Below are 22,256 nucleotides of genomic sequence, written 5' to 3'. Positions count from 1 at the left end.
AGCTAAGATTTAACACACTACAGAACTTCATTAGCTAAATTCCATGTTAAATAATCGTCAGAAAGACATAAATAATTTGTCAAGTCTTAGAAAAATTTTAAGTTACGCTTGAAAAATGTAGAGCAAGGTAGAAGTTGGGGCCATGTTTTTGATAAGTACCTAATTCCATTTGAGCTCCAGATCATATCACAGCACAAGTTGTTGGTTTGAGTCTCAAAATCTTGCAAAAACTAGAGTTTACTATACAGTGTTTTATTAGAATATATAAAAGTAAAAATTAGTTCTTTAGTTATAGGCATTATGTTGATCAAACCACCTAATGTGTTTTTTTTTTTTTATAGGGGAAAAGCCTTTTTGTGTGTTTGTGTGAATTTAATTCAACAGATTTTTATTGACTTTATTACCATGAGAAGGTCTTGAATATACATACTAAAATTTTGTAAGAAAAAAAATGATGTCACTCTCCATTTTTGTTTTTTCATCTTAAGCAAAGAGAGGAAGCTGTGATGGTTGGTTCCCTTCTGAATGCTACTTTGCTCCTTGTTCTATATTCCACTATTTTCTAAATACAACTACTCTAAATAGCAGGGGCTAAACATACACTGAGAAGTCACATCAAAGACTCCACCTATGGAAGGAGCCTTCATTTTTTGTTTTGCTTTGTAATTAAAGTGGAGTCCAATAGATTTAAATGACTTGCCCAAATCTGACTGGTGGAAGGATACATACCTCCTCCAAGTACTTGTTCTACTACATCAAATTGCCCTGATTCTGCCTGGGGGCTTGAATCCAAAGTCATCTCCCTGTTATATAGTCTGATACACGGTCCTTTTTTTCTTAATATATTTTTTCTTAGTTTTCTTGGGTTTATTTTTTTCCTAACTAGAGATTATTAACAAATTTTATGAGTCTTTTCAAAGAACCAACTTTCGGCTTTATTTATTGCTGCCATGTATCTTCCACTGTGTAACAAACTACCCTCAAAACAGTCTGGTTTAAAACAACCACTATCTCATTATCTCATGATTTTGTGGGTCGAGAATTCAGGTAGAGTTCGCTTGGGTTATTCTTTTTCTTCTTGCAGTATCGTGAGTTTACGTGGGGGCATTCGGTTGGTTGTCGGTGTGGTTTCGAGAGTCTAAGATTGGTTCACTTAGGTGCCCGATGCCTTGGCAAGGAAACCGAGAAGGCTGAGCTCGGATGGATTCCTTCCCGTGTCCATGTAGCACAGGGCCTCTCCACATGACCTTTCCAATAGAGTTTTTGAGCCTTTCACACTGCAATTCACAATTTTGAAAATGTATACAGAAACAAGCAGTAGAAATTACAAGTTTTCTTAAGGTCTAGACCTAGACCTGACAAAACATCACCTCTGCTATACTCTTAGAGTGGTCACAGAACACCCAGGGGAGGGGGAAGTAGATTCCTCCTATCAAAGGAATGAGTGTCAAAGAATTGGAACTAACTTTATTCCATTGCACTGATCCTATGTTGTATTTTAGTCTTCTATTTCAATAATCTATTCTTTATTTTTTCAAGATTTATTTATTTATTTACTTTAGAGGGAGAATTTGGGAGGGACAGAAGATGATGAAGAGAGAGAATCTCAAGTAGATCTCTGCTGAGTGTAGAGCCCTCCATGGGGCTTGATTTTCATGACCCTGAGGTCATGACCTGAGACAAAAATCAAGAGTCCATGATTAATGGACTGAACCAACCAGGCACCCCTCAATAATCTATTCTTTCATTTGTTTCTTCCTTCCATTTGCTTTGTTTATATTCTATCATTCTCCCCACCCCCCACCAAATTCTTAAGTTGGATGTTCAAATCATTGATTTTCACCATTTCTTCTGATATAACCATTAAAGGGTAAACATTTTTTTCCAGCTACTACTTTCATCATTGCATTTCAACATTTTATCTATATTGATATTTTGCTCTTTGTTCAGTTACAAACACTGTTAATGTTCCATTACCATTTCTTATGTGACCTATGAATTATTTGGAAGTGTGGTTCTAAAATTTCAATCCTACGGGGTTTTAATAATGTATCTATTTGGGACTTCAAACACACTCATCAGATGCACTGTGTGATCCTTATTTGGATCCTGATTAGAACAAACAAGAGAGTGTTTGAGATAATTGGGGAATTTTGAATACTTACTGGATACTTGAGGAATTTTTATATATTTAAAAAAATACATAATGGTATTATGGTTATATTAAAAGTGTCCTTTTTAAATAGAGTTACAAATATTTGTGGAATGAATTTGTTTCAGAAAAATTCAGATGGGACTGGTATATAGATGATAAAAGATTGACTAGGATTTGATTAATTGTTGAAGACAATTGAAGGATACAAGAGCATTCCATATACTACTCCATTTATTTTTTTGTGTGTAAGACCTTTTTCATAAGAAGATATTAAAAGTTTATCTCAAATCATTCTGATTGAGTTGCATTGTGGCTAAGGAATTAGAGTATATAAAATATATATACATGAATTACATATTCATATATACATATATATAAAGACTATATATTACACACACACACATAATAAGCTTTGCTTTATGGATTAATGTGTTCAATTTTGGTAATGTATCTTGTGTAGTTGAGAACAAAATATGGAATATCTCTCTTTTTCTCTATTTATATATATATCCATTAGATCAAGGCTGGTTGTCCAAAGATTTTTTTAAATAGATTTTTAAAGATTTTTTTATGAGGTTTTAAAAAAAAAATCCAAAGATTTTTTTAAAGGTTTTTTTCATGACCGAACACTGGATACTTGAGAAATGTGTGTTTTATTCTTATATTACTATGATGATTTGTCAGTTTCTCTCTGTAGTTCTTGAATGTTTTGCACTATGTAATTTGAGATAGGTTCATAATACATATCTAATTGTTAAATCTTATTGGTAATTTGAAACTTTAATCTTCACATAGTATCACCTCTTCTTCCTGATAATGGTTTTTTGTTTGTCTGTTTTTTACCTTAAAGACTATTTTTATAACATTAATATAGCGCTCCCAGATTTCTTTGGGCTATTATTTGCTGGATATATCTGTCAGTCATGATATCCTTTTATATTTTAGGTGCATCTCTCATACAGAGCATATAGTTGAATTTTTGTTTATCTAGCCTTAAGATTTCTGTTTTTAACTGGCAAGTTTGGTCTACATATATAAATATTGTGATTAGTGATGCATATTTACTTATTATGTGATCTTTGTGCTTTCTGTTTGTCCATTTTTTTCTATATTTCTTTCCCTCTTTCTTTCTTAGCTATAGTATCATGTCATTCAAACTATCTGGACGTACTAATTTCTTCAATCCTCTGTCATCTGTTGTGAATTGTGCTCAGTCTTTCTCTTAATTTGACCTGACATGCACCGTATTTTATAGAAACTATTAAATTTTCCATCTTTTAAAGGAAACCATCCATAGATTCCAACATAGAAACATGGTTTAGCTTTAAAATCTGTTGGTCATTGGGACACCTGGTGGCTCAGCAGTTATGCATGTGCCTTTGGCTCAGGGCAGGATCCCCAGGTTCCAGTCCCACATTGGGCTCCTTGCATGGAACCTGGTTCCCCCTCTGCCTGTATCTCTGTCTCTCTTTCTGTGTATCTCATGAATAAATAATAAAATATAAAAAATTCTGTTGGTTATTTCAGTAGTTTTAGCATATAGAGTTGTTGAGCATATGGGATAAGGTATTGTTCTTTAAATTGCAAGTCCATAAAGTGCATTTTAGGAATAAGGCTTGAGGGTGAAATGCTATTGAAAAATAGCATAAAAAATGAAGCTGAATTTAATGTTGATGGATTGATGAGGAGAGGAGCCACTTAATGTTACACTTATCAAAAAAGTAAAAGTTATCAAACTTACCTGAGAAGAGAAAGTGATCTGATGAGTGCCACCGGACAGGATGGCAATTATAAATAATATGAAATGAGTTAGGAAGAGCCTGAGCTCAGAACAGCAAGGTTAGAAGCCCTTTTTTAATTAATCAGATATTATGGCAAAAAGCCTGAATGAAGATAAGGAGTAGAGCCTGAAAATGAATGCTGATTCTCTGACTTAGGTCTTGGTGGCATCTAAGAAGGAGTTGAAGAAGGGAGAGGGAAACAACATGCCTGTAATAATTGCTACTGCATTGAGCAATTACAGCATCATGGCTGCCCTGACACTTTCTGTCTTTATATCATAATCTATTGCTATTAGCTTCATGTCTTCTTTTCCTGTCTCTAAGTTCCCTAGAGAAGAATTTAACTTGTTTGGCTTCTTTTTACACTGAGTCTAGAGTCTTATTTGCTGACTTCGTTGGTGGATGAGTAACCTTTGTGCTAGGTGTGCCCCCTGTGAAATCCTCCACTGAAAAGTGGAGAGGATTATCTGATGCAGACATAACCATGTCCTCTCTTGGCAGGGGGCTGTGATGCAGACAGGTGTTTTAGCCTAAGCACCCCAGAAAGCAGAGTCTGATGCAAGAATTTATGTGATTGTTTTTACTGAGAGGGGCAGCAGTGAGTGTAAAAATTTTGAGATAGGAAGGGATAAAGAACTGGCTGGAGGGTGTGCTGCTGAACTAATGGCACTTGTGGAGATTGCTTCGTGTTGTAGGGGCGTCCTGTGAAAGGCCATATCAACTGCACCTCAGAACCACAGACAGTTGAGAAAGAGGTTTCTTTGTTTTGTTGTTGGTCACTGATTACAGGTTTGCTGTACTCCCCAGAAGTTCCAGACTGCTGTTGTGGGCAACTAACAAGACCCCTCGCACCTCAGTGTCAACAAGGAAGTTCTGGGTTGGCAAGAGGCTTGTGGCTTGGCGTAGAGTATGGTTACTGTCAAGTTCTGCACAAATGAAATCATTCCCAACCCATGCAGAGCTGGTTACTGTAGCAGCAATTGAAACAAAAGACACATGAGGCTGAGAGATTGTGAATTGGTATCTAAGAGGTGGTGGATGCGGAAAAGAGCAATGGACGGCTAGTTAAGATGGTGAGGGATGGGCCAAACGTGGAGGAGGAAGCAAAGGTGCTCTTATCAGTTCCCAAGTTTATAACAGAATAACTCAAATAAAGCCCAATAAATATTTATTGAGCCTCTACTCTTTGCAAGAAACTGAATTTATATCTCCAAAGTAATCAAGAGGCTTTACCATCACATGGAGGAAATAGATGTATATAAATTTGAAACACAAGATATTGCATGTTAATATCATCACCATTGATAAACATATACACAAGAGGAGCATCGAGGAGGCAGCAGTGAGTTATGCTTGCAGGAGTAGCAGCGTCTTTGTAGAAGATTAGATGTGGCTTTAATGATTAAAGTTAAAACTTTTATAATAATGTAAGGGCAATTTCCTTACAGCGTATTTACAGCAAATCTTCCGAGCAACAGTATCTCTGCCTCTATATTTTATTAAAATGACATCATCACATTTTAGATATTTCATATTGAAAATAGAAATGAAAAATCAAGAATTAGAAACCAACTTATTTTTTCTCTTTCAGAAAGTCAATGGTCATTTTTTTTTTTCATGTTCCAGCACAACGCAGCTGGGTTTATTTTCAAACTGACATGCTGGAATCTGCATAGTTTCTTAGAGTGCGGATAGTATTAAAAATTGCATGTGACCCATACATGTTTATTGTCCTTCTCCCTCCATGTAGAGATGGAAGGAGTGAAGAGATGAGGATGAAGGAATGGGAGCTGCAGGAAAACAAAATACAGATCTGGAGACAGATGAGAAAGATGAGGTATTTCAAGTTTTCTGGATCAAAAATCTGATGCAGCTGCCAGAGAACACTTGCCTGGTCTGAATTCCTTTTCCCAAAGAAATGAAATAAAGTTGAAATATGTTGTAAATGGGACGGATAGAACCCAGGCAGTGAGAGAGAGAACTGGACAGACAGAAACAGCTATGACTCTGGGGCTAGCTTAACTGTAACAGGGACTAGACTGTGTATCCCGGCCAAGAGTTGCCTTTTAATAAATTCAAATTCCAGTATAGTTAACCTACTGTGTCATATCAGTTTCAGGTATACAAGAGAGTGATTCAACAATTCTATTCCTTACTCAGAACTTATCATGATAAGTGGACTCAATTCCCATCACCTGTTTCACCCCCACCTACCCCCACTCCGCCCAGTTCTCCTCTGGTAACCATGAGATGATTCCCTGTACTTTAGGTCCTGTTTTTTCTTTACCTCTTTTTCTGTGTTTATGTGTTTCTTAAGTCCTGCATATAAGTGAAATCATGTGGTATTTTTTTTTAATATTTTATTTTTTCATGATAGACATAGAGAGAGAGAGAGAGAGAGAGAGGCAGAGACGCAGGCAGAGGGAGAAGCAGGCTCCATGCCGGGAGCCCCACGCGGGACTTGATCCCGGGACTCTAGGATCATGCCCTGGGTCAAAGGCAGGCGCTAAACCACTGAGCCACCCAGGGATCCCCAAATCATGTTGTATCTATCATACCCTGAGTTATTATACTTAGCATGTTATTCTCTAGATCTATCCATGTTGTTACAAAAGGCAATATTTCATTCTTTTTTATGGTTGAATATATATATTTTGTATATGTATATATATGCACATATCACATCTTTACTCATTCATCTATTGATGGACACTGGGCTGCTTCCATAATTTTGCTATTTTAAACAATCCTGCAATAAACATAGTGGTGCATGTATTTTTTTTCAAATTAGTGTTTTTGTATCTTTGGGTAAATACCCAGTAGTGGAATTACTGGATCATACAGTAGTTTTAATTTTATGTTTTTGAGGAACCTCCATACTTTTTCCACATTGGATGTACCAGTTTGCATTCACCAACAGTGCACAAGGGTTTCTTTTTCTCCACATCCTCACCAACACTTGTTTCTTATGTTTGTGATTTTAGCCATTCTGACAGGTGTGAGGTGATATCTCATTATAGTTTTGATTTGTATTTCCTTGATAATTAGTGATGTTGAGTGTCTTTCCATGTGTCCGTTAGCCATCTGGATGTCTTCCTTGGAGAAATGTCTGTTTATATCTTCTGTCCATTTATCAGTTGGATTTGTTGTTGTTAAGTTGTATAAGTTTTTTAATAAATATTTTGGATATATAATAGATCTATATTTATTGGAGACAAATGGAAATATATAACTAACTAGTCCTGTATATATATATAACTATATATATATTATATAACTATATATATATATAACTAGTCCAATATATATAACTAGTCCAATATATAACTATATATAGCTAACCCTTTATCAGATATATCATTTGCAATATATCATTTGCAAATATCTTCCCCCAATCTTTTTGTCTTTTTGTTTTGTTTTGTTTTGTTGATTGACTCCTTTGCTATGAAGAAGCTTTTTATTTTGATGTAGTCCTAATAGTTAATTTTTGCTTTTGTTTCCCTTGCCCCAGAAAGTGTCTAGAAAAATGTTGCTAATGGCTGATGTCAGAGTAATTACTGCCTATGCAGTCTTCTAGAATTTTTATGGTTTCTGGTCTCACACTTAGGTCTTTAATCCATTTTGAGTTTATTTTTGTGTATGGTGTGAGAAAGTGGACCAGTTTCATTTTTTTTTTACATGTCACTGTCCAATTTTCCCAGCATCATTTATTGAAAAGACCATCTTTTCCTATTAATTTTTCTTACGTCCTTTGTCAAAGATGAATTTATTTCTGAATTCTCCGTTCTGCTCTATTTATCTATGTATCTATTTTTATGCCAGTACCATACTATTTTGATTACTACAGCTTTGTAGTGTATCTTGAAATCTGGGATTGTGATGCTTCCAGTTCTGTTCTTCTTTTCAATATTGCTTTGACTATTCAGAGTCTTTTTGTGGTTCCATACAATTTTAGGGTTATTTATCTAGTTCTGTGAAAAAAATCTGTTGGTATTTTGATGGGGATTGCATTACATGTGTAGATTGCTTTGTGTAGCATGAATATCTTAACAATACTTGTTCTTCCAGTCCATTACATGGAAAATATTTCAATTTGTTTGTGTCATCTTCAATTTCTTTCAGCAATACTTATAGTTTTTAGAAAACAAGGTTTTCACCAACTTGGTTCAGTTTATCCCTAGATATTTTATTAATTTTGGCGCAGTTGTAAATGGGATTGTTTTCTTAATTTCTCTTTCTGCTACTTCATTATTAGTGTGTTAAAATGCAATGGATTTCTCTATATTGATTTTGTATCCTGCAACTTACTGAATTCATTTATAAGTTCTAGCAGTGTTTGGTGGAGTCTTTAGGTTTTTCTATATTTGTTGAGGGTTTTTCCACGAACAGATGCTGTAACTTTTTCAAATACTTTTTCCTCATCTATCGAAATGATCATACGGTTTGTATCCTTTCTTTGGTTGATGGTATGTGTCATGTTGATAGATTTTTGAATATTGAACCGCCCTTGTATCCCAGGAATAAATCCCCCTTGATCATGCTGAATTTTTAAAATTTATTTTTGGATTTTGTTTGCTAATATTTTGTTGACAATTTTTGCATCTATGTTCATCAGAGATATTGGCCTGCAGTTCTCTTTTTTAGCGGTGTCTTTATCTGGTTTTGGTATCAGGGCAATCCTGGCTTCATAGAATGAATTTGGAAGCTTTCCTTCCCCTTTTATTTTTCAGAATAGTTTGAGAAGAGTAGGTATTAGCTCTTCTTTACATGTTTGGCAGAATTCATGTGTGAAGCCACTTGTTTTTGGACTTTTGTTAGTTGGAAGTGTTTTGATTATTGATTCAATTTCATTGCTGGTTATCTGTCTATTCAAATTTTTCTATTTCTTCCTGGTTCAGTTTTTGGAGGTCATATGTTTCCAGGAATTTATCCATTTCTTCTAGGTTGTCCAATTTGTTGGCATATAATTTTTCATAATATTCTCTTATAATCTTTTGTATTTCTATGGTGTCAGTTCTTTCTCTCCTTTCATTTCTGATTTTGTTTGAGCCCTTTCTCTTTCTGAGTCTGGCTAAAGGTTTATTAACTTTGTTAATCTTTTCTATGAACCAGCTCCTGGTTTCATTGATCTGTTTTATTGTTGGTTTTTTTTTTTCTTTAGTTCCTATTTAATTTATTTCTGCTCTAATCTTTATTATTTCCTTCCTCTACTGCTTTTGGTTTTGTTTGTTCTTTTTCTAGCTCCTTTAGATAAAAGCTTACATTGTTTATTTGAGGGTTGTTTTGTTTGTTTGTTTCTTAAGGTAAGCTTGTATTCCTATAAACTTCCCTCTTAGAGCAAATTTTGTTGCATCCAAGATTTTGGATCATTGGGTTTTCATTTTCATTTGTCTCCATGTATTTTTAAAAAGATTTTCTTTATTTATTCGTGAGAGACACACACACACACAGAGGCAGAGAACAGACAGAGGGAGAAGCAGGCTCTATGTAGGGAGCCTGATGTGGGACTCGATCCCTGGTCTCCAGGATCACTCCCTGGGCCAAAGGCAGGCACTTAACTGCTGAGCCACCTCAGTGTCCCTGCCTACATGCATTTTTTATTTCCTCTTTGATTTGTTGGTTGACCCCATCATTGTTTAGTAGCTTGTTATTTACTCCTTCACGTATTTGTGTTCTTCCCAGATATTTACTAGTGGTGACTAAGATTTGTCTTAATTCCTAAAATGTGAAGGAGTCTCTCTTTTTTTTTTCTTACTTAGCAGGAGTTATCAGCCCTCATATGTGGCCTGATTGGTGGGGTTTACCATTGACTACAATTTCATTTCAGTAACAAAACAAAATGTGGCATAATATCATGCTTGGATGATTAAAGCATATTTAATGTATGCAAATGTTGTCATACTGCTTAGCAAAATAAAGACATACTAAAACAAATATATAAAAAGTGTAGGCCATTCCACCAGTTATTCCACCCAATGTGTGCATGGAGATGGGAATCTGTCTTTCATCTCTTGGTCTCAGTTTCATTTATCTCCTATGGAGTGTGAGAATCATGTTAATTGGAATATGAATCTACTATCAGAAGCTATATCTAATGTCTATGTCTCTGCAGATATCTTTAAGATGACATGAATCTGAAAGTCAAGGCAGCTGGTTCACTTGGGCTCCACTGAAGAATCAGCAATCTGTCCCAATAATGCATAAGAAATGACCAATGCTGGACTTCCTGGGAGACTATTCCAATGCTAAGCCTTCCTAAGGGGGGATTTTCATGGGTAAAATTGATCATTTGATATTTTCTTTTTTTTTTTTTTTTAATTTTTTTTTTTTAATTTATTTATGATAGGCACACAGTGAGAGAGAGAGAGGCAGAGACACAGGCAGAGGGAGAAGCAGGCTCCATGCACCGGGAGCCCGACGTGGGATTCGATCCCGGGTCTCCAGGATCGCGCCCTGGGTCAAAGGCAGGCGCCAAACCGCTGCGCCACCCAGGGATCCCTCATTTGATATTTTCACTTTTAATTCTAACTTCAGAACCAAGATGTAATTTGTGTAGAGTATGGAGTTTTCAGATATGAGAAAAAAGTAAATGTTAGAATGGCTTAAGAAGAAAGGGCTGTGGCAATATTGAGTCAATGTTCTCATAAATTGCTTTAGCCCTACTTTCTCAGGAGTAGGAGAGGTGAGCAGATCTACCAAGATGGGAAGACACCATAGTTGTTTGAGGACCTATAACTTTTAAGTGGAGGAATTCTCTCCTTTCCCTTCCAGTTAGCTCCTCATTTCTAGAGCTTAGATTTTACTCAGACCTCATTTTTCGTTGTTGTTCAGATGAAGGCATTTGAGTGCCAACCATGCTATGAAGTCTAGGTGATTTATTCAGCTAGTAGGTGAAGGATGTAGGAGTGGGAGGCAGATAAGTCTAACTGCAAAGCTTGTGTCCTCTTTTTAACACACAATATCTTCTCCTTTAAGCTGTCTTTTTAGGGGTTCTTAGAATTGACTTGGGTGCCCTTTGAAAGACTTTGGGAGTACATTTCTTTTCACCCTTATGTGAGAAGTCTTTCCTGAGAACTTGTGAATGATAAGGGTGAAGCTTTTCCTGTACCATGGCCCAAGGTGGCATCAGGTGGTTATACCAGAAAGGAGGCTGTGTTCTGCCATAGTGGCTCAGCTACACTTTCCTTGGTATCTGTTTGGACTTCATCAAAATATTTTGTCTCATGATTTTGGTAGCATTTGGGTAAAGCTCATATATGAAAGTGAATGGTTTAGTTTTCCTGATGAAAAGTTTAATTTAGCTCTCCAGCATGTTCCTTTTAGCTTATTTGTAGTTATAATCGTTTACTTAATGAGGATGCATCCTCCCTTTTGGAGTACAGACTTTAAAATGAATTTCCATAGATTTACATAAATTCCCTGGGGACCACTATAATGTGAGCAAAGAAAGAATTGCCCAGCTGTGTGGTGATTTAATGGAATTATGAAGCTTTAGGGTGTGGGCTCCGAGAAAGATATCTAGGGGATATAGTCACTCAAATTGTTGGAGAAATAAACCGTTAAATGAATTTGCTCTCACTCAGATTGAAGATGATTTTAGAAGCCAGCATCAGGCAAGGTTTTAAAAAACTCATTTTAGGAAAAGCTTGTAAAAATGTTGTACATATCAGAAATCACCTGTTATTATATTATCACAGATTTTGAGTAGAGGTTTTTTATTTTATTTTTTTTAAAAGGGGAGAATTAGCAAATGCCCTGTTTCTCATGCTGTCAACTCAAAACCAACATCATCTTTAGATACACTTGCTTTGAAATTTAATATGGATCCCCAACGTCATCTGGGCCAGAATTTATTATTGGTGGTCTATATGACCTTCACACCTCCATCCCTTCCTCAGTGATGTGAAGAGATCTAAGAAGGCATCAGCTTTCGAGTCTCAGAGATTTTGCCATCTATTTGACTTACTTTGAATCTATTTATAAATGGTGATGTCTGAATTACATTGTACTCTGTGATTGGTTCTATAGGTTGGTTAACAACAGTAATGGGAAAGACTTCATGATTCTCTTGGCCTTGGAATATAGCCATGTGAATTAAGTCCTTTACAAGATAATACCTCAGCATTACCTATATTTTCAAGATAATACCCAGACGTCTACAAATGTATATCTTTGGGTCAAAGAGGCTTATTGAAGAATATGAATGGATCAATATTAATTTATATTCTGTGTTGGAAAACAATCACTGATACTAAGTCAATAAGGTTCCTCTTTGTATATAAAGATGTAAATGAGTAAATAAGTATTTAGTAACATGTAGAGAATGCTCTAAGGGGATGCAGAAAAGCAAGAAATATTTGTTGTCTATAGCATTGGGTTTTTTAGCATCCATACAAAGTAGCAATAATAATAGCTAACATGTTTTGTGCATTTATTATGTGCCAGGTTTTTCTTTTTGTCATCTGCCATGAACTTTGCAGCAACCTATGACTTAGGCACTCTACTTATTCCATTTTACAGATGAGAAAACAGAAAGCTAAATTACTTGCCCAAGGCTAATCTGGGGTACCTAGGGTGGCACATATGGAACTGGCTCCAGAAGTTAGGCTCTTTATTTTTTCCAAATTCCTATATATTTTTTATTGTGGTAAAGTGTAAATATACAACATGGATGTTTAAGTATCTGAGTTCCTGCTTTCAATTATTTTAGGTATATGCGAGAAGAATTATTACAACTCGAGTTAATTCTTTGTTTTGTTTCGTTTTTAGACATTGTATACTGTTTTCCATAGTGGCTGCACCATTTCAAACTTCCACTGGCCCTGTACAAAGGTTGCAATTTCTCTACCATCTTGCCGATATTTTTTTCTGGTACCCATTGTAATGGTATCTCACTGTGGTTTTGATTTGCGTTTCCCTCGTGATTAGTGATGTTGAGCATCTTTTCATGTGCTTATTGGCCACTTGTAAATCCTCTTTGGAGATATGTCTATTTAAATTCTTTGTTCATTTTTAAATACGGTTGTTTCATTTTTATTGAGTTGTAGAGGTTCTTTATATATTCTGGATATTTATCCCGCACCAGATAATGGTTTGTAAATATTTTTTCCCACTCCATGCATTGCCTTTCACTATCTTCATGGTGTCCTTAACACTATTGCCTGTGCTCAGACCCTATGCTCTTAACCACTACACTGAATCATATAACCAAGATTGCAACACACTAAATTATTTGGTACTAACTGTATCTCATTATGACGAAATAGATAAGAGGCTGTGTTGTCAGAAAATGCATGAAGGAAGCAGCGAGACCTAGCACATTATACATGTGTTTAGTGTATATTTCTTGATGAGTCTGTTTTTGCATGAGAATTGATTGGAAAAAAACGTTGAGTCAACTGTGTAGTATCTTTCTGCTCTTGCCCATGTATTTCTTGGGGCATTCACAAGAGGAGGGGAACAATGGGAAAGAGGGGTGACTGGCTGTGCATAGAGATAGATCTGCCAATCTTTATTTTATTTTATTTGTTAAAAAGATTTTATTTATTTATTCATGAGAGGCACAGAGAGAGGCAGAGACATAGGCAGAGGGAGATGCAGGCTCCCTGCAGGGATCCTGATTCAGAACTCTATCCCAGATCCCTGGGATCATACCCTGAGCTGAAAGCAGATGCTCAGCTGCTGAGCCACCCAGTGTCCCTGCCAATCTTTAGCTATAGATAAATTGCCAGGATGTTTTTGTTTTTTCTTTCTTTTTTCTTAAGAAAAAGATTTTATTTATTTATTCATGAGAAACACACAGAGAGGCAGAGACACAGGCAGAGGGAGAAGCAGGCTCCCTGCAAGCCTGATGTGGGACTCCATCCCAGGACCCCAGGATCACAACCTGAGAAAGGCAGACTCAACCACGGAGCCACCCAGATGTCCCATGGATGTCTTCTGACACAGGTTTTATTTAACCTGACCTAAAGAGGTGAAACAAAACCTTTCTTCAGTCTGATTCACTGCCTGCCACTGGAAACACTTTTCCTTGGAGTTTAACAGAGGCAGAAAGGAAAAGAGAGAACAACAATCTTTTCTCTTGCCTTTTCTACTTTGCCTGTGGCAGTATTAAACTGTATCCTCCTGGGTATTATTGGGGTGGATGCAATGGGCAGAGAACTGAGACCACACTGTGCTCCTTCATTTGAAGAAGGTGTTATAAGTGTGACTCAGGTTTCAATTAGAGCTCTTTGCTTTTAACTGCATACCCCCACATTTGTCTTTTAGTTTTTGGGTTTTGGATGTGTGTCAGATAATGTGTTTTCTCCCCCATACTGTTTGTGAATTATTAATTCTGTGCCTCAGTCTCAGAGAGGGGCATGGATACTGTAGCAATCACAGCCTGTAAAGTAAAAATGAAGAAAAATCAGTCTTCTTCCCATCCCAGTATATAAATAAGCCCAAGGTACTCACAGTGGAGTCACATGCTTGCTCTAGCCTCTTAACATTCTCTCTGTTTAAAGGAGTCATAAAAAGGGTTTGCACATGCAACAGTGATGGTGTGAGAGCTGTCAGGAAGTTTGCAGTAAGCAGAGCCTTTTGTAAGCTTCCCTGGCAGCCGGCATCATACAGTACAGTGATGGCTTCCTCTTCTTCCAGCAATGGTTTGGTTAGTTGGGGGTAGGGGGTAGAGAGAGAAGATTGCAGTGAAGATAGGAGAGCATAGAGAGGACTTGGGGCCCTCCTGATTGCATTCCAGGTGACAACCTCACTCCCAGTGTCTCGTGCCTTGCTGTAAGCAGCATGTGTCCCGCAGCTCTAGACTCCTGCGAGTTCATCTCACCTTCCAGGGTTATCCAGCTTGGTTTCAGTCCCGTTATACAAAGGAGCCTTTGGGTGTCTCCTCTATATTAAAGGCCAAGAAAAAGAGTCATTTTGCAGACAATTTTCATAGTATTTTTCATTGAGTATATACAACACCATGTGCTGGATGCCTACACATGTCATTAAATTCTGATAAGAGCCCTGAGATAGATTTTATTATTCCCTTCTGCTACGGAGGAACCTGAGTCTGCAGACGAGAAGTGAACTTGATTAGGGAGACAATGTGTGGAAGGCAAAGGTGATAGCCTGAGCAGGTCTTCCTGGTTCCATGGTCCATCTTTCTTCTGCTCTGTCTGGCCAGGCTTCTCTTACTGAACTTCGACCTTCCTTCCATTTAAACTCTCATTGTAGATTCCAAGAAACAAAGAGAAAAAAAAAGGGATGCTTTACATGCAACTTCTTCACTGAGGTCGGCAACAATGATCACCTCTTGGAAATGAACGCTGACGTTCCCGGGCATTTAGAGTGACGTCATGGGGCCCGGGTGCAATGGCAAGCCCTGGTCGGGGCTGTTCTCCTGCTAACAGAATCTAGTGCATGCTCCCCTCGGTCCTGTCATCTCATCTGCAGGCACAGTTTACTAGGGAGGTGTCAGAGGCAGGCTTCACACCGCTTGGAAACCGTTGGCGGGAAGAACTGCTGCACAGGTGGAGGTGATGCCACTCAGCTGTAACAAGTGCACTTTGCAAGAGAGAATCGCTGCTCTTCACGCTGCGGCCGACCGCACAGCCCAGGCTCCCAATTTCGCGGCAGAAACTACTTCTGGGCATAATGTTTTCTTTCTGCGGCTCAGTAGTTGGCTTATTCCTACTTGTTTTTGTCAGCATAATGCTTTTTGTTGTGGTGTCAGTTTCATGACATGATTATTCTCCTGCCAAGTCCAGTAATCAAAGTGAATTAAAAGCGTTATTTATTGATTTTTAGGAAGAATAGGTTTCTTGTGCTTTATTTATTCTTAAATAGGCTCATTTCGTCCAAAAAAGCCAGTGAGGGTTAACGGGGCCACTAGTAAGTATCATTTACCCACTAATTTAGAAAATATTGTTATTTTCTTAAATAGAGCACAAATGTTACAGTTCTAATCATTTTCAGATAATGTTCAAAGAGCAGCAAGAGAAGATTTAACTTTGCCTTTTGAAAACACAGCAGAGGCACTTGGCAGCTCCTTTGGCATCATTTTTTTCTTGAAAAAACCACAATTAGGTAGAATGTGTTCCACTTAGTAGCTGTTGTCACAATCGATTACTGGATATGAAAGGGACGACTGTATACGTTTCTCAGAGGGTCAGGAGGCCCCAGGAGTGTGGCAGAAAGCTCGGTTTCATGCTGTATTTCTAAGGCTAGTGCTTAAGGTTTGGGGGAAAGCTCATCATCTTCATCATCACAATAATTATAGCAAATATATAGCTACCCCGTGGTGATAGGCACTATTCTGAGCAATTTGCGTGTGATAGTTCATTTGAACCTCAGGGTAACCCAGGAAAGTCAAAACTATTATTACCCCCATTTTATAAATGGGGATACAGAAGCACAGAGAGGTTAAATAACTTTCTCAAGATTACACAGCTAATAAGTGGGAGAATCAGAATATATACCCAAACAGGCTGACTTTAGAGTTTGTGCTCTTCGCCAGTGCCCTTTATGGTGGCATTTACTGAGGTCATGCTACATTTCATGCATTAAACTAGGCAGTGACACTGAAGAGATAGAAATTCCTCAAGGGATTTACAATCTAGCACACACAGATACAAATCTTCCTTTTTCCCACTTTCAGAGGTCATTTTGAAAATTTAATTCCAGTATAGTTAATGTAGTGTTATATTAGGTTCAGGTGTACAATATAGTGATTTGACAATTCTATACATTACTCAGTGCTCATCACCATAAGGGTGCTCTTAATCCCCTTCACCTCTTTCACCTCTCCCCCTCACTACCTCCCCTCTGGTAACTCCCCTCTGGTAACTGCCAGTTTGTTCTCTATAGTTTAGAGTCTGTTTTCCCATTTGTCTCTTTTTTCAATTGTTCATTTCTTTTATTTCTCAAATTCCATATATGAGTAAAATTATATGGTATTTGTCTTTCTCTGACTTATTTCATTGAACATTATACTTTCTATATTCAATATATTCTCTATGTTGTTACAAGTGGCAAGATCTCATTCTTTTTTATGGCTGAACAATATTCCATGGTACATGTATATCAATTCCATATATATTTGTCTCTCAGTGGACACGGGCTATTTCCATAATTTGGCTACTGTAAATAATGCTGGAAGAAACAGAGGGGTACATATATCTTTTCAAATCAGTTTTTTTTTTGTATTCTTTGGGCAAATACTCAGTAGTGGAATTACTAAATGATATAGTAATTCTATTTTTACTTTTCTGAGGAAGCTCCATAGTGTTTCCCACAGTGGGTGCACCAGTTTGCATTCCCACCAACAGTGCATGGGGGTTTCTCTTTCTCCACATCCTCACCAACACTTGTTTCTTGTATTTGCGATTTTAGCCATTCTGACAGGTGTGAAGTGATGTCTTATTGCGATTTTGATTCACATTTCCCTGATTATGAGTGATGTTGAGCATCTTTCCATGTGTCTATTGACCACCTGGATGTCTTTGGAGAAATGTCTGTACATGTCTTCTACCCATTTTTTTTTCTTCCACCCATTTTTAAGTTGGATTAATTGTGGCTTTTTGGTGTTGAGTTATTTAAGCTCTTTTTTTTTTTTAAAGGTATTATTTATTTATTTATGATAGTCACAGAGAGAGAGAGAGGCAGAGACACAGGCAGAGGGAGAAGCAGGCTCCATGCACCGGGAGCCCGACGTGGGATTCGATCCCCGGTCTCCAGGATCGCGCCCTGGGCCAAAGGCAGGCGCCAAACCACTGCGCCCCGCCAGGGATCCCAGTTATTTAAGCTCTTTACGTATTTTGGATACTAACCTTTAGAGGTCTCTTTTAGAGTTTCAGATGGCTGGGAAAGATTTTCCCAGTTGCCAATGATTTGTGTAGCTATTAAAAAAGAAGCGTTGCTCTTCATGATGGCACATCATGCCCTTAGAGTTAGAACAAAGCATTAACAAGGGCACCAATGACCATTTATTGAGTGCTTCTGTAAAGTAGGCATTGTGCTAGAGATTCACGGAATGCTCAAAACTGTATGGACCAGGTCTGATTTGAATGGATCACCACCACCAACTTCACCTCTGCATTTTGACTTCTGAGAAAGTCTTGTATTTATTCTTAAGCAGCATTCTTGTAACAAGTGCCTGGAGTCACAGGTAAGCGAAGGCTATTTCCTTATTGGCTTCATGGTATTAGCTGTAAAACACCCCTTCTAGCATATAACCCAGAAATCACACCCCTAACTCAAACTAGTCTGTTTTTACAGATTTTGTGGGGAAAAAGTCAGCTAATTTCCACACTCCGCTGATCCTGTTGTTTTCATTATCACACTTCCCTGCATTTCCTAGTTTCAATTAGGACTGAAAACAATGCACCACAATAGTATGAGCAGAGCTTCTCAGAGTGCTTCCCTCTCCACAGAGGAAGCAGCCTTCATCTCTCCAAGGAGGTCAAGCTCATGAGACTTCTTCCCATTTAGTAGATGTGCAGACTCTTAACAACCAGGCAACTTTTGTGTTATGATGAGCACTGGGTATTATAGGTAAGAGATGAATCACTAAATTCTTACTTCTGCAATCAAAAGTACACTAGATGCTGAGTAGAATTTAAATACTTTAAAAAACCCAACAGGGCAACCTGGGTGGCTCAGCGATTTAGTGCCCCCTTCAGCCCAGGGCGTGATCCTGGAGACCCAGGATCGAGTCCCACGTTGGGCTCCCTGCCTGGAACCTGCTTCTCCCTTTGCCTGTGTCTCTGCCTCTCTCTCTCTCTCTCTCTGTCTCTCATAAATAAATAAACTCTTAAAAGCAAAACAAAACCCAACAAAAAACCTTAAAAATAATCCAACTGGGCAACTTTTGGAAACCTCTCTGAACTTTGAGGTAAATATTTAAACTGATCTTCAAAAAACTTTGGAGGTTTGCATATTGATGCCACTCTCTCCACCGTTCCCCACCCCCTCCACCTCCTTTCTGTTTTAGCAGCTAGAACTGAGAAATGCTGAATTGGACAACACTAGACTATAAATATCCACAATTCCTATTTGAATAGCTTAGAGATTTGATCTTAAAACCGTTGATTCAGGTAAGGGTAAGAAAGGTCTAATTCAGAAGACTCCCACAGCTACGAAGATCCATCTTTAGCTGTTGGAAAATCTCTAGTTTTGACAACATTGACAATACAGTTTGAAGAATCTTTCTGTCTCTGTCTCCATGTGCATACACACATACACATGCAAAGGCAACACGACAGACTGCACCAGGAAGACTAGGTAATATGGAGATATTTGTAATTTACTTTATACTTTTGTATATTGGAATTTAAGAGGAAGAAGTACACATTTCTTTGGAAACTTTATAAATACTTTTTAAAGAAATACTCAGAGGAAAAACTTAATACTTCCTTTGTTGAGAATAGAGAATATCCTCAGGGGATCTTAACCATTATCTCCCAAAGGCTTAACCTTCACTTGAACAAATGTCTACATTTGCATAACCAGATACTAAAATAATACATACATTAACACAACCATTATTTACCTGCCATGCTACATGACAAAATAGTTGTTGAGTGATTTTATAATTATACATTTTTGGTGCTGTGCCTTTGGCTGCCAAAGACAGGCCTGCCAATCTAATGCATATTTTTATATTATTCTTATGTATAAGCAAAGACTAAAAATAGGTGATTTTTAAGAGTTTGTCATTTCATTGTGTTGTCTTTAGTAAAATTATAGCTCCACAATAGATATTATAAAAACATTTCAGATAGGGCAGCATTCTATAGCTGTATCACGTTTTTTTTATGCAAATATCTCAAGGATCTGGATCATTGATAGAATTTGAAAGGAAAAACATAGCCTAAAACCTTTGGAATCTTCTAATCAGATCTATCTTCACCATTACACAAATGCAAGATCATGTATGATTTTGTTGTTAAGTAAAATCAATTCTTATCCATAAAAAGTTTCTAGTTCCCCCCTGCCAATGTTGGAGACAGCTGAAGCTGGGCACATCTGTTCACCTTTCTTTTGCCTTTGGATAGTTATCCTTTCTGGTTCTAGGATATTTATGAATCCATGATCTGTTTTTGGAATGTCTACGATAACCTCATGTCCACTTAGATGTTTATATCTGGTAGCATGTTGTCTTCCTGCTTCCAGAGAATGTTTTTAAGTCAAATGACTAACTCTCTAATGGTTGAATGTTAAACATTAGGAAACATGAGACAGTTTGGGAGAAGATCATCTCACAGAGCCTCAGAAATAATAAAATGAAAATGTATTAAAATGTGATTTTACCTATTTTATGTCTTCCCATAAAATATGTTTTTCCAGTACTATTAGAGAAAGAATGTGGGTTGGTTGGATCTTCTATGTATTACATTCTGGTATTCCCTTGTTGTTACAGTTTATTTCTGCTAATGTTATAATAATTTTACTTTATTTTATTTATTTATTTTTTAAAAGATTTTATTTATTCATGAGAGACATAGAGAGAGAGAGAGAGAAGTAGAGATATAGGCAGAGGGAGAAGCAGGCTCCATGCAGGGAGCCCAACATCGGACTTGATCCAGGGACTCCAGAATCATGCCCTGGACCGAAGGCAGGCACTAAACTGCTGAGCCACCCAGGGATCCCCCATTATCATAATTTTAAAGTTCAGATTTTAGTCTGTGATGATTTAGCATTAATTTGAATTTAATTAAATATAAGGTAACCCAAATACTATTTTATTTCAATATCTTAGTATTTCAAACATCCAAAAATGTAGAATCACTATGAAGCATCCCTCTGAAACATTAATTTGTATGAATAATGATAATAATGAAAATGTTTATCGAGCACTTCCAATGTGCCAGACACTGGGTTAAGTTCCCTTTATGTGCTATGTTTTTTAATGTTTGTAAGGCCCATTGTGGTAGGAATGGACTTCCTAGAGGAATAAGCTGAGGCTAAGAAAGCTCCCCAAATGTGTCAACATTTGAATCTGGTGAGAAGCAGATTCAGAATTTGACCCTGGGTCTTCTTTATCCCACAGTCCTTTGATCCTAATCATTACACTCTGGATCTAATTATATGCCCATCTTTGTTAAATGCCAACTGCATACCAGGTACTACCCTTAGATATTTATATGTTCCTCCCTCCCACCTTATTTGATCATGTTTAAGTGGCTTAGAAGTAGCAGTTTTGTCCTGTTTAGAAGTAGCAGGTCTCAAATCAAGGTCTTATGCTTTCAAATTGAGTAATGTTTTTACCCTATGAAGATACCTCTCAATTAAGCCTCGTATGACATAAAGTAGAAGTTTGGAAGTGGGATTTTGGTAGCCATTTGCTCAGAAAACCCTTAATCTAGATTTTCTTTAAAATAAAGGAAATTATGTAATTCACTATTTTGTACTTATTGAGTAAGGCATCAAGTTAAAATTAAAATGTAACTTTATATTGTCATGCATAATTTCTAGGTTACATGATATCTAGTCTATATTTTGTAGCATTTTAGGAGAGATTATTTTGGTTTTAGTTGCTTGATGGAATCACATACGAAACTCTTTATTGATTAAAGAGATTTGTTCAATATTAAACTTTACCTGTTTAAGGTAAATGAACTTTGAATAATGCACGAAGCGCAGGAACGTTCTTGGGTTGTGACATCATGAGTGAGAAGTCAAAATGCAATGAAAGGGAGGAAGGATTTTAGCAAGGGAATATAGTTTCCTTGACTAACAAAGTTGGTGATAGTAGCTGTAGAGAGAGATGGCAAATATTATAACAGGTGCAGATTGGTGACCAAAGATATCTTGGGTGTGTCTCATTAAGATGACACTCTTTCTCAAACTGAAAGTCTAATAGCAATGCTATGTCCCCCAGATTTCACATTTCTGTTTTAAATATCCACTTTTTCTTTGCATTTTGGCTTTTTTTGTGTGCAACTATTCACTCCTACTCCCCTAGCACTCTCAAAACGAGTCCTCCCATCCACCCCAATTTTCCCCAAGCAGGAATCTCCATACTGTATGATATATTCAAGTCATGATCTTCTCCATCAGTCATCAGCAAGCCTTGAGAGCTTTCGGGCATAAGGAACAGGGGAGGTTTACAGGGTGGGAGATTATCTTTATGGGAAAAAAGGGTAGGAAATTCTACCTTTGTGTGGTGATTTTTATTTATTTATTAAAGATTCTATTTATTTATGAGAGAGAGAGAGAGAGAGAGAGGCAGAGACATAGGCAGAGGGAGAAGCAGGCTCCATGTAGGGAGCCCAGCATGGGACTCGATCACGGGTCTCCAGGATCACACCCCCGGCCAAAGGCAGCGCTAAACCGCT

The 22,256-nt window shown here is 37.3% G+C and overlaps 1 protein-coding gene across 36 annotated transcripts in view; it reads left to right on the top strand.

Annotated features, from left to right (window-relative positions):
* Nucleotides 1–22,256, top strand: part of LOC102154803 (DDB1- and CUL4-associated factor 13-like) — a 212,062-nt gene that overhangs the window by 1,454 nt on the left and 188,352 nt on the right. For 2 of the 36 annotated variants that reach the window (XR_005353669.1, XM_038526288.1), the window contains exon 2: nucleotides 10,049–10,211. The exons of 32 other annotated variants lie outside the window; for them this stretch is intronic. The gene's annotated coding sequence lies outside the window, so the exon portion shown is untranslated. Of the gene's footprint in view, nucleotides 1–5,686; nucleotides 5,774–10,048; nucleotides 10,212–22,256 lie in introns of all 36 variants that reach the window. 2 more of the 36 variants (XM_038526289.1, XM_038526290.1) reach the window with 2 other exon arrangements.

This window comes from Canis lupus, chromosome 1 (genome assembly GCF_011100685.1).
Source record: "Canis lupus familiaris isolate Mischka breed German Shepherd chromosome 1, alternate assembly UU_Cfam_GSD_1.0, whole genome shotgun sequence".
NCBI classification, from domain to species: domain Eukaryota; kingdom Metazoa; phylum Chordata; class Mammalia; order Carnivora; family Canidae; genus Canis; species Canis lupus.
This window is presented reverse-complemented; position numbering and strand designations above follow the sequence as displayed.